Here is a 13,828-nt window from a genome sequence, read left to right as displayed (position 1 = left end):
GACTATTGTAATTCATTATTATCAGGTTGTCCTAAAAGTTCCCTAAAAAGCCTTCAGTTAATTCAAAATGCTGCAGCTAGAGTACTGACGGGGACTAGAAGGAGAGAGCATATCTCACCCATATTGGCCTCTCTTCATTGGCTTCCTGTTAATTCTAGAATAGAATTTAAAATTCTTCTTCTTACTTATAAGGTTTTGAATAATCAGGTCCCATCTTATCTTAGGGACCTCGTAGTACCATATCACCCCAATAGAGCGCTTCGTTCTCAGACTGCAGGCTTACTTGTAGTTCCTAGGGTTTGTAAGAGTAGAATGGGAGGCAGAGCCTTCAGCTCTCAGGCTCCTCTCCTGTGGAACCAGCTCCCAATTCAGATCAGGGAGACAGACACCCTCTCTACTTTTAAGATTAGGCTTAAAACTTTCCTTTTTGCTAAAGCTTATAGTTAGGGCTGGATCAGGTGACCCTGAACCATCCCTTAGTTATGCTGCTATAGACGTAGACTGCTGGGGGGTTCCCATGATGCACTGTTTCTTTCTCTTTTTGCTCTGTATGCACCACTCTGCATTTAATCATTAGTGATCGATCTCTGCTCCCCTCCACAGCATGTCTTTTTTCTGGTTCTCTCCCTCAGCCCCAACCAGTCCCAGCAGAAGACTGCCCCTCCCTGAGCCTGGTTCTGCTGGAGGTTTCTTCCTGTTAAAAGGGAGTTTTTCCATCCACTGTAGCCAAGTGCTTGCTCACAGGGGGGTCGTTTTGACCGTTGGGGTTTTACATAATTATTGTATGGCCTTGCCTTACAATATAAAGCGCCTTGGGGCAACTGTTTGTTGTGATTTGGCGCTATATAAAAAAATTGATTGATTGATTGATTGATCTCTTCTAAGTCCCTGTTAGTAAATGATATAATAATTGATCAACATATTGATTTATTCTGCCTTACAGAAACCTGGTTACAGCAGGATGAATATGTTAGTTTAAATGAGTCAACACCCCCGAGTCACACTAACTGCCAGAACGCTCGTAGCACGGGCTAAGGCGGAGGATTAGCAGCAATCTTCCATTCCAGCTTATTAATTAATCCAAAACCCAGACAGAGCTTTAATTCATTTGAAAGCTTGACTCTTAGTCTTGTACATCCAAATTGGAAGTCCCAAAAACCAATTTTATTTGTTATTATCTATCGTCCACCTGGTCGTTACTGTGAGTTTCTCTGTGAATTTTCAGACCTTTTGTCTGACTTAGTGCTTAGCTCAGATAAGATAATTATAGTGGGCGATTTTAACATCCACACAGATGCTGAGAATGACAGCCTCAACACGGCATTTAATCTATTATTAGACTCAATTGGCTTTGCTCAAAATGTAAATGAGTCCACCCACCACTTTAATCATATCTTAGATCTTGTTCTGACTTATGGTATGGAAATTGAAGACTTAACAGTATTCCCTGAAAACTCCCTTCTGTCTGATCATTTCTTAATAACATTTACATTTACTCTGATGGACTACCCAGCAGTGGGGAATAAGTTTCATTACACTAGAAGTCTTTCAGAAAGCGCTGTAACTAGGTTTAAGGATATGATTCCTTCTTTATGTTCTCTAATGCCATATACCAACACAGTGCAGAGTAGCTACCTAAACTCTGAGTGAGATAGAGTATCTCGTCAATAGTTTTACATCCTCATTGAAGACAACTTTGGCTGCTGTAGCTCCTCTGAAAAAGAGAGCCTTAAATCAGAAGTGCCTGACTCCGTGGTATAACTCACAAACCCGCAGCTTAAAGCAGATAACCCGTAAGTTGGAGAGGAAATGGTGTCTCACTAATTTAGAAGATCTTCACTTAGCCTGGAAAAAGAGTCTGTTGCTCTATAAAAAAGCCCTCCGTAAAGCTAGGACATCTTACTACTCATCACTAATTGAAGAAAATAAGAACAACCCCAGGTTTCTTTTCAGCACTGTAGCCAGGCTGACAAAGAGTCAAAGCTCTATTGAGCCGAGTATTCCTTTAACTAGTAATTGTTATGTGTCGGACGCAGCTCGGAGAACCGACCAGCGTTTGAAGGACCCAGTATGAAATAAGCAGAGCACGGTACAAAGGCTAACTGAATTTAATACATAACAGTGATAATATAATAACAAAAAGGTGCGGCCTGGCGTGGTGCGCTCCCAGCAGCGCTAACGGTCCGGAGCCAGAAGCTGTTTCGGACCCAAGGACCCCGCCGACACCCCCCAGGTGGCCGCAACAACCGAGTCTGTGAAAGAAGGAACCATTATGTGAGTCCACACTCTACACACAGAACACTTAAAGGTGTACAAACAGCAAACACTTCCTGGCTTGATTACTGATCAGCTTCCCAACCTGCAGGCATGGAACATCCAGTTCACAAAACTCCACTGCAGTGGAAGCTGATACATGACTAACAAACAGCTCAATACAATAAGGTGTGAGGGACACCACATTTACTGACTGTATAACTGTTAGTCACAAAATCTAACGTACCTCAGGAAGTGTGCTGACGAGCGTGAAACCTCACCCCCTCCTCTTTCACAGACTGTGCATCAAACCTGGACGTTCTCAGCATCCGCTGCTGATGAGATGGCTCCCGAGACGACGATCTCACCCGTCTGGTCACAAGGTCGAGTCTCTGGCAAATACACACTGTGCACTCCAGTCTTAAATGCCAACATGTTCCAATCCATCCAGATGCACCACAGCTGTGAGTCCTGACGAGTCGCAGGTGATCAGGGTGAGGTCCTGACAGCCTCAGCAACACAGCCACTCAGTCCCAAACGCACGCCACCTGGGAGGAAAACCAAAAGACAGAAACAAACCGGCAGCCAGGCCCCCCCAGCCATATAACAGTACCCCACCCTCACGGGAAGCCTCCCGGCGACCACACACACCTGGCCCAGGAGAAACACCCCCCTCCAGGGACCATGGCTGGAAACCGTGTCCGCGTTCATCCTCCAACAGACTGGTTGAACTGGCTGCATCTTTGCCCTTGTTTCTGACAGTCTCTTAGCACAGGTGTGGCCAGGAGTTCCTACACCTGTGCGGTCAGCCTTTATCCAAACATGTGTAATTAGTCATAAAAGAAAACACAAACAACCAAAACACCCCCCCCTCCCCAGGGGACCGTCCCATCAAACCCCAGGGAAGGGGAGAAAGGAAAAACAACCCAAACCCAAGCCTACAAACAAAAATACTAAAACACCCCCCCCCCCCCCCCCCAGAGGACCGTTCCATCAAACCCCAGGGAAGGGGAGAAAAGAAAAACAACCCAAACTTGAGCTCACAAACAAAATGCCAAAATACCCCCCCTCCCCCCCCCCAGAGGACCGTTCCATCAAACCCCAGGGAAGGGGAGAAAAGAAAAACCCAAACTTGAGCTCACAAACAAAAATGCTACAACACCCCCCCCCCCCCCTCCTCCCCCCAAACGACATGTAGGGACCAACACCCCCCAGAGGGCCTCCCGCCAGCTCCAGGAGTAATAACCACGACCGAGGTCCCTCTGGGATCCATCGTCACCCACGGGGACTACCAGCGCCTCCCAGAGGACCACTCGTCAACCCCAGGAGACGCCTCCCCTCATGACCAATGGACCCAGCCCCGGCCGTCCATGGCTAGATGGGCCTACAGCCCTTTCCCCCCCAGAGGACACCACAGTCAAACCCTGAGGGCGGAAACTGGGGGGGGGGAAACAAAAAGATACCCCAAACCCCCCCCCTCCCCTCCCGGGTGCAGAGGCTACCTGGGAAACGCCCAGCACAACCCAACTGCACCCCTCCAGCAATGCCGACACCACGGCACACCCGGCTGGAGTCAGAGGAGAAGAGAGGGCATAACAAAAACAAAAAGAGGAAAAACAACCCAAGTACCACCCCATCACCCCCCAGGGGACCGTTCCATCTAACCCTGGGGAAGTGAAACAAAAAAAAATAAAAGGAAAAACAAACAGACCAACACACAGTTGTTTGGGTCCCCTTTTTTTTTTTTTTTGTCTTTTTTTGTTCGTTTTCAGACAGGCTGCAGGGTCACAACCCCAGACAAATAGTGGAAAACAAAAAATAAAATCCCACACAAAAACCAACTCAAACAACACCCACACAAAATGAACTAACACAAAACAAATCAGTGAGTTATACCGTCAAGCTCAACCAAATGGAACACACCTGTTCCTACTCAAGAGCTTGACGGTAACGTGATTCAGTCACCACAAGGGGGAGCCAGAGTGCTAAAAACAAAAAAAACCCTTTGGCGACAGAAAAAACAAACGAGCTGCTTTTATGTGCGCAGCTGAGTGCAACACACAACCAAAATGTGCTCAACTAAATAACGCCGGAGCTGAAACAACAGACGCAGTAGTTACCTTTGTCCGGGGAAACGGGGCTACGACTGTAACACAGGAAGCCCAGCGACCCGTGCTAACAGAGCTCCGCCGTGCGCGTGAACCCATTACAAACGCACTCTTGCAGCTCCCGTTTAAACCTCTTATCCGGTCGGAGTGTGACGCGAAGCCGTCGCCAGTCACACTCCACCACAACCCATGGATAAGGCACAACACAGGAACACGGCTGCAAGAGAGCACAAATCAGTATCCAGTAATGGGTTCTCAAACACGCACCTTCCGGGCGGAGAGCCCCGCAACTGATCCGGATAACCACTGAACGTCTGCTGCTGCCTTCCCGGCGCGTTACCGTCTCTGCTACCGCTGGGTCCATGATGTTTGGCCAGAGACTACTGTTATGTGTCGGACGCAGCTCGGAGAACCGACCAGCGTTTGAAGGACCCAGTATGAAATAAGCAGAGCACGGTACAAAGGCTAACTGAATTTAATACATAACAGTGATAATATAATAACAAAAAGGTGCGGCCTGGCGTGGTGCGCTCCCAGCAGCGCTAACGGTCCGGAGCCAGAAGCTGTTTCGGACCCAAGGACCCCGCCGACACCCCCCAGGTGGCCGCAACAACCGAGTCTGTGAAAGAAGGAACCATTATGTGAGTCCACACTCTACACACAGAACACTTAAAGGTGTACAAACAGCAAACACTTCCTGGCTTGATTACTGATCAGCTTCCCAACCTGCAGGCATGGAACATCCAGTTCACAAAACTCCACTGCAGTGGAAGCTGATACATGACTAACAAACAGCTCAATACAATAAGGTGTGAGGGACACCACATTTACTGACTGTATAACTGTTAGTCACAAAATCTAACGTACCTCAGGAAGTGTGCTGACGAGCGTGAAACCTCACCCCCCTCCTCTTTCACAGACTGTGCATCAAACCTGGACATTCTCAGCATCCGCTGCTGATGAGATGGCTCCCGAGACGACGATCTCACCCGTCTGGTCACAAGGTCGAGTCTCTGGCAAATACACACTGTGCACTCCAGTCTTAAATGCCAACATGTTCCAATCCATCCAGATGCACCACAGCTGTGAGTCCTGATGAGTCGCAGGTGATCAGGGTGAGGTCCTGACAGCCTCAGCAACACAGCCACTCAGTCCCAAACGCACGCCACCTGGGAGGAAAACCAAAAGACAGAAACAAACCGGCAGCCAGGCCCCCCCAGCCATATAACAGTAATGACTTCATGACTTTCTTTGCTAATAAAATTCTAACTATTAGAGAAAAAATTACTCATAACCATCCCAAAGACATATCGTTATCTTTGGCTGCTTTCAGTGATGCCGGTATTTGGTTAGACTCTTTCTCTCCGATTGTTCTGTCTGAGTTATTTTCATTAGTTACTTCCTCCAAACCATCAACATGTCTATTAGACCCCATTCCTACCAGGCTGCTCAAGGAAGCCCTACCATTAATTAATGCTTTGATCTTAAATATGATCAATCTATCTTTATTAGTTGGCTATGTACCACAGGCTTTTATGGTGGCAGTAATTAAATCATTACGTAAAAAGCCATCACTTGACCCAGCTATCTTAGCTAATTATAGGCCAATCTCCAACCTTCTTTTTCTCTCAGAAATTCTTGAAAGGGTAGTTGTAAAACAGATAACTGATCATCTGCAGAGGAATGGTCTATTTGAAGAATTTCAGTCAGGTTTTAGAATCCATCATAGTACAGAAACAGCATTAGTGAAGGTTACAAATGATCTTCTTATGGCCTCAGACAGTGGACTCATCTCTGTGCTTGTTCTGTTAGACCTCACTGCTGCTTTTGATACTGTTGACCATAAAATTTTATTACAGAGATTAGAGCATGCCATAGGTATTAAAGGCACTGCGCTGCAGTGGTTTGAATCATATTTATCTAATAGATTACAATTTGTTCATGTAAATGGGGAATCTTCTTCACAGACTAAGGTTAATTATGGAGTTCCACAAGGTTCTGTGCTAGGACCAATTTTATTCACTTTATACATGCTTCCCTTAGGCAGTATTATTAGACGGTATTGCTTAAATTTTCATTGTTACGCAGATGATACCCAGCTTTATCTATCCATGAAGCCAGAGGACACACACCAATTAGCTAAACTGCAGGATTGTCTTACAGACATAAAGACATGGATGACCTCTAATTTCCTGCTTTTAAACTCAGATAAAACTGAAGTTATTGTACTTGGCCCCACAAATCTTAGAAACATGGTGTCTAACCAGATCCTTACTCTGGATGGCATTACCCTGACCTCTAGTAATACTGTGAGAAATCTTGGAGTCATTTTTGATCAGGATATGTCATTCAATGCGCATATTAAACAAATATGTAGGACTGCTTTTTTGCATTTGCGCAATATCTCTAAAATTAGAAAGGTCTTGTCTCAGAGTGATGCTGAAAAACTAATTCATGCATTTATTTCCTCTAGGCTGGACTATTGTAATTCATTATTATCAGGTTGTCCTAAAAGTTCCCTGAAAAGCCTTCAGTTAATTCAAAATGCTGCAGCTAGAGTACTGACAGGGACTAGAAGGAGAGAGCATATCTCTACCATGTTGGCCTCTCTTCATTGGCTTCCTGTTAATTCTAGAATAGAATTTAAAATTCTTCTTCTTACTTATAAGGTTTTGAATAATCAGGTCCCATCTTATCTTAGGGACCTCATAGTACCATATCACCCCAATAGAGCGCTTCGCTCTCAGACTGCAGGCTTACTTGTAGCTCCTAGGGTTTGTAAGTGTAGAATGGGAGGCAGAGCCTTCAGCTTTCAGGTTCCTCTCCTCTGGAACCAGCTCCCAATTCAGATCAGGGAGACAAACACCCTCTCTACTTTTAAGATTAGGCTTAAAACCTTCCTTTTTGCTAAAGCTTATAGTTAGGGCTGGATCAGGTGACCCTGAACCATCCCTTAGTTATGCTGCTATAGACTTAGACTGCTGGGGGGTTCCCATGATGCACTGAGTGTTTCTTTCTCTTTTTGCTCTGTATGCACCACTCTGCATTTAATCATTAGTGATTGATCTCTGCTCTCTTCCACAGCATGTCTTTTTCCTGGTTCTCTCCCTCAGCCCCAACCAGTCCCAGCAGAAGACTGCCCCTCCCTGAGCCTGGTTCTGCTGGAGGTTTCTTCCTGTTAAATGGGAGTTTTTCCTTCCCACTGTCGCCAAGTGCTTGCTCACAGGGGGTCGTTTTGACCGTTGGGGTTTTTCCATAATTATTGTATGGCCTTGCCTTACAATATAAAGTGCCTTGGGGCAGCTGTTTGTTGTGATTTGGTGCTATATAAATAAAATTGATTTGATTTGATTTGAAATACATATAAAACAAATACTAATCCAATATTTCTGTTACCAAAAAAAAAAGCTATAAGAGTGATAAGTAAAAAAACATATTGTGAACCAACAAATTCACTGTTTTATGACTTGGTTGATTATTTTACAATACAGATAATGTATAAAGTTATAAACGGACTCTTGCCTCAACATGTCCAGGAGCTGTTTAAAATGAGAGAGTGCAGGTATAATTTGCGTGGATCTTTGGTTTTTGATAGAAGAAAGATTCGAACTACTCCTAAAAGTCATTGCATTTCTGTAAAGGGTGTTAGAGTGTGGAATGATTGTTTAGATTGTATCAAAGTATCTAGTACATTGGCTTGTTTTAAAAGACTGTAAAAAATAATAACTTGTTATAGTTTGCATAATTAAGTAAATTGCCTGTGTGGCTATTTTTGTTTGTTTGTTTGTTGTATTACTTTAACTGCGTTACATTGCTGACTAGTATTTGTTTTTCGTGTTTATTTTTTGTTTGTACACAAAAACTGATGTACGGGGTGGGCGTTTATAAGCTTTTGCTTCTGCCCACACCCTTTCAGCCGCACTAAATTGGTAAATTGTTTGAGTTTTGTTCTATATGTTTTCATTTTTGTTTTCTCTTAACTTGATTTGTAAATGAGAGATTTTGTTTGTGCGTGCTGAATAAATCATTCATTCATTCATTCATTCATTCATTCATTCAACTAATGGCAACCACTCAGGATCATGGATCCTGGGTGGTTGCCATTAGTTAATTACTTTTAATGCCATTAATTAGTAACTTTTGAGGTGTAGGATGGCAACGATCCTGTGTGGTTGCCATACTGTGGTACCTTCCAAAATCCCAGATGGCAAATGGTGGTTGCCATCCTACACCTCAAAAGTAACCATCTGTTTGCCATAGCCAGGTAAAATGTGGGTGTCCCCTCGGTCTTCTCCAGCTGCTGGGGTCGTCAGCCCTGAAATACCTGAATGCAGTCATGAGGTCACTGGACAGAGGTGTTTGGTGATGCAGATATGTTCACAGGAGAATGAAGGTCCAGTTCTTTAAAGTGGCATAATCACTTTTTGGGTATATTAATTACACATGAAAAACTGATTTGTTTTTTGCTGGAAACATTAGCATATCTGTCGAGATTTCATTTTGAAGCCATCTAGTTAGTCCTGCACACCACTGTATATAACCTTCCAACTGGCACGATCAGTGTGTGTAATGTAGATTAACAAGTGGGAAGAAGAGTGGGAAAATAATCAGGGAGTTTGGTCAAATTAAAATATTTACTTGTGATTCATGCCTTGCAGTTTGATTTGATAAGCAATAAAAAGAAAAAGTTAATGAAAGATGTGTTATATTTCACAATGATGTAAGCGAAATAACAGAAAACATGTCAAATGTAATAGCTGATTCATTCATTTTCTGTACCTTCTTATTCCAGTAAAGTGCTACAGGGGAGCTGGAGCGTTTCCCAGAGGCGGGTTAGACACTAGACAGGCCACCAGTCTATCACAGGGCTGTAATAGTTTAAGATTGTTAAAGTTACAGTACAGCAAATTTATGGTTGTGGGTCCAGTGGAAGAGCCGTGTCAGAGGTTATTCTGTCCTGACAGATAGCAAACAAAATGAGAGACCCAGTAGCTTTGACTGAAGTTGCTTTACTGAATCTTCTCAAATATTTTTTTCTGTAACTGCAACACAAATGAAATAAACAACATGTTACATTACAGATGCTTGAACATTACATTCCAGTAAACACACATCAGTATCACACCATTATGAGGTGGGCGATACCGGGAATTTTGGTATTGATCCGATACCAAGTAAATACAGGCCCAGTATCGCTGATATCGATACCGATATCTTTTCATATTTAAGCTTCATAGATCCAAAGGATCCAAAAGACCTCAGATAGAATTTCGCCAAACATTGTACGTGACAACAAAATACTTTATTATCACAATCAACATTTTTGTTTAAAAAAATATCACTCAACACAACTTAAAACAAAATCTCCCGAGATAGAAGGCTGACAAACCACAATACAAGGGTGCACTGCTCCGTGTTGTGTGACAGCACAGCGCTGCTCCTACAGACAGAGAGTAGACTTTGATGAATCTGCATGCGCAGCAGTCAGTGCGTGCGGGAGAGAAAAAAGCTTGAGTAGCGTTCTTTTTACACGAGGATTGTTCAATATCAATACCAGCGTTGGTATCGATATTATTGATATTAGGATCGATCCGCCCACCTCTAGTAGTTTTTACAATTTTTGTTACTTAAAATAAACATCTCAAACACTATAGTGAGGATCACACTGGCATAAAACAACTAGAATAACCACGTTTATTCATAGTCACTGTTGATTTCGCTCCAAGACTCAGACAACCAACTCTGTGATGTAGCATTGTGGCTTATGCATGCACACTGAAAGAGCTTAAGCCTCTTCTACACTGGGCCAACGTAGAGTTTATGCAGCCCAACGTGGCAATATGCTTAAGGACGTAAAGGGACCTGTGAAATGAATGCAAAAAAGTAAACATTTAATTTTTTTTCACGGACTTTCGGCGTAGAGCAGGGACACAGTGTTCCATGCAAGTCTATACAACACTCTGCTACTGTATGTAAATCTACACAACACTGCGCCACTCTACACCAAGCCTCCACAACTGTACACAACCCTACACCAGGGCGAAAAATCCTTTTCGGTTTTTTATCAGTACATACCTGCATTGCTAGATTTTATTTATCTCACTGGACTTTGCTGGCAGTGAAGCTTCAAAACCATGGAAGAAGAAGAGGTGGGCCGGCCACGCTTCCACATTTACTAACTCTTTATAGACAGATCGCCAGCAAGAGGACATGTCCATGCCCACTCCTCATGGACCGATCGCCAGTGAGAGGACGTGCACGTCCACTCCACATGGACAGATCACATGCACCATCGCTGGCTGTAACTGCAGCTTTCTTTCAAGTTCTCTTCCTGTTCTATGAAGTTTGCACATTTTTACATATGGAACACTTCATTACATCAGGCCCACTGCATGTTGCAGGGAACATGCCTGGGCTCAGCACATTGACTTTCTGGTTTGCACTGCTGCCTCGGAGTCAGGAGGTTCCAGGTTCATTTCTCACATGGCCCTTTCTGTGTGGATTTTGTATGTTGTCTCCCTGTTTGCCTGGTTTTCTCCAGGTGTTCCGGCTTCCTCCCACTTCCAAAGACATGCAGGTTAGAGGAACTGGTAACTCTTTCTAGGGTGTACCCCACCTCTGTGAATGAACTTTCCAAATTTTCCCAATCCTAGAAATAGAGAAACTGTCCACCATGCTCCCCCTTAATGCTATTGCAGTTATCACACTCACTCTTACTTGCTTTCATTTCAGAAGGGAAAGAAATCTGTGCATGTGTTGTGTTTCCTAACATTTACACAATGGGCAAAGTGTGCACAATCAGAACAGAACGTTCTGCTGAAAGAACTGAACTCCAGGAATAAAGGTCATTATGACCTTTATTCATGGAACAACTTGAGTTTGTAAAACACTATTTCGTAAATAAGCAGCATAGGTCTTTGTGGTATGGTTAAAACCATATTTTATTTATGTTATGTACATTATTACAAAGGTGATTTATTCAATAGGTGACATTACATATCCACTAATGACCAACACACTTCAGTGTGAACCTGCAGCACTTCATTCCACAGTCTGATCAGCTTCAGCAAACTTGAAATTAAAACTGAAAATGAAAAACTGTTTAATGCAAAGAAGTTGATGATTTTTATACTTTAGGAAGACCGGGCATTTGGCTGAGTATGGGTTGGATCAATAGCATCACCAGAGCTGCCAACCATCCCACATTGGGTGTTATTTACCCCCGTGTTATTTACGCCCTCGGACTCCCCTAGTTACACTTCGTGCATTTGGTGCTTGCAGGCACACGTAGGTGTCCCGCATTGATACATTCAAATGTTGGTAGGTATGCATCATAATCCAACACTGTGCACTAAAGCAGGACTGTCAAGGCAGGTCAGAGTGCATGGTGATAAAATGTCAATAGGAAACATAGATACCATAATAAAAAATAATGCAGTGCTAAAATACCCCTTGCCTTATGAGCCAAACTCAAATCCAATAATTTGCAGTTGTTTAATTATCAAGATCCTGTTGTCTTACATACAATTTGGTCATGTTCAGTAAAACCCCTCTATTAATCAATCAAAAACAATATTTATGTTTTAACAGCATCTGCAGGAGGCTTTGCGTGCGCGTGTACATGAGCTTTTGACAAAGCGGAAGTTATGCAAATCAAGGAACATTGTAGATCACCCTCTGTGCATTTGCTGGTATTAATGAGACAAAGGAAGTTAACTTGAGTTAGCGGAAGTTATCCCACTTACTGTATCTACATCCTCCACTTGCCGAGTAATACCATAACTGACCAGAAGATGGAGACATGCATCAGGGTTAGCTCTAAATGCATAATAGGCTGCAGAAACATTTCAGTGTATTTGCAATGACTGTTGAGGTATATGTCCACATTCTTCATTATAAACTTGGCCTTCCGAGTTCCCATTGAAGTAGTGAGGCACATGAGAAATTCTGCACAGTGCAAGCTTTGCATTTTAAATCATCAGTTATACAGCTTCAGGATGAAGTGGTATAGATAGTGCAGCAGATAAGTTTGATTTTTGCCAGAATTGTTCACTTGGTGATACAAGCATCAGATTTGGCATGAATGTTCTTCATAAATCAGTGTTTAAGAAAAAAAGTGCAAGCCACTTGAAAATCCAGTATGGCGGCCAGGTAGGGGTCAATGAATTAGACAGGGGTCAAAATTTAAAAATTGGTTGATAGGGTAATAGGGTTTTAAAAAAGAATAGTTTACACCATGTGTCATGCTCAGTTGTCACATTACAGGGTAACATATGTCACATGCCATAGAATCCAATGTATGTCAACATTGTTTGACATGTACTTTGCGAACCAAGCATTCAACACCTTCAAAACTATTCCATTTATTAATCCTATTAGCTCAACCAATAATTTGCACCACCTTTTACCAAAATTGGAGCAAGTTTAACTTTTGACTCCTGTACAAACTAAAATTGACCTTTGTCACCATTCTTGCTGTTTTTACCCCATAACTCCAGAACATTCAGTCATAGATAGTCCAAACTATACCTTTTTGGAATCTTTGTGATCAGACACATAATGCGGTATAGCTTTCAATATGATTGGAGCATTTTTAAATTTTGACCCCTGTGTAATTTTTCATTGACCCCTACCTGGCCGCCATATTGGATTTTCAAGTGGCCCGTACTTTTTTCTTAAACACTGATTTATGGAGAACATTCATTTCCAAATCTGATGCTTGTATCACCAAGTGCAGGATTGTTTCAGTTATCTGCTGCACAAAGAGGAGGATTTTCTTAAAAAGATGACCTGAAAGTTTAGCTACACATTGCATCTGAGATGCAAGCCACGATTTCATCTGTTTTGGTGAAAGAATATCCTTCTCCACTCTACTTAATAGTGGTGATACAAAATGCAGAATTTGCACTGTGCACAATTTATCCAATCACAGCCACATATATGGAGTTAAATTTGTGTCATTAATATTTGCAAATGCACAGAGGGTGATTTAAAAATATCCCTTGATTTGTACACCTGCTTTGTGATCCACAAACACAAATTTCTGATTTGTAACTTGTGTGTTGGTTTTTACAAATAAATATGTATTTGTAAATATATTGTGTTTTTTTTTTCATTTGTAAAAAAAAAAAGAAAAAAGAAAAGGCATTTGCAAAACTGAAAATTCTGTTTGAGAAGTGTGATTCAGCATTTGTGGATCCCCGATTACACACATTCATCACTTTGCTCAGTTACACAATATTGAGACATTCTCAGCGCAAAACTGCACAAATCCACAAACAGCCCACGATTCACACAAAGCAACAGCTGCGAATGCACAGAGGGCGATTTACAAATATTCCTCGATTTGTACACGTGTTTTGTGATCCACAAGCACAAAAGCATAAATCAAAATTCTGTTTGTGAAGTGTCATTCAGCATTTGTAGATCACCGATTGCACACATTCATCGTGTTGCTCACTTACGCA

The sequence above is a fragment of the Thalassophryne amazonica genome, chromosome 12 (assembly GCF_902500255.1).
Source record: "Thalassophryne amazonica chromosome 12, fThaAma1.1, whole genome shotgun sequence".
Lineage (NCBI taxonomy): Eukaryota > Metazoa > Chordata > Actinopteri > Batrachoidiformes > Batrachoididae > Thalassophryne > Thalassophryne amazonica.
This window is presented reverse-complemented; position numbering follows the sequence as displayed.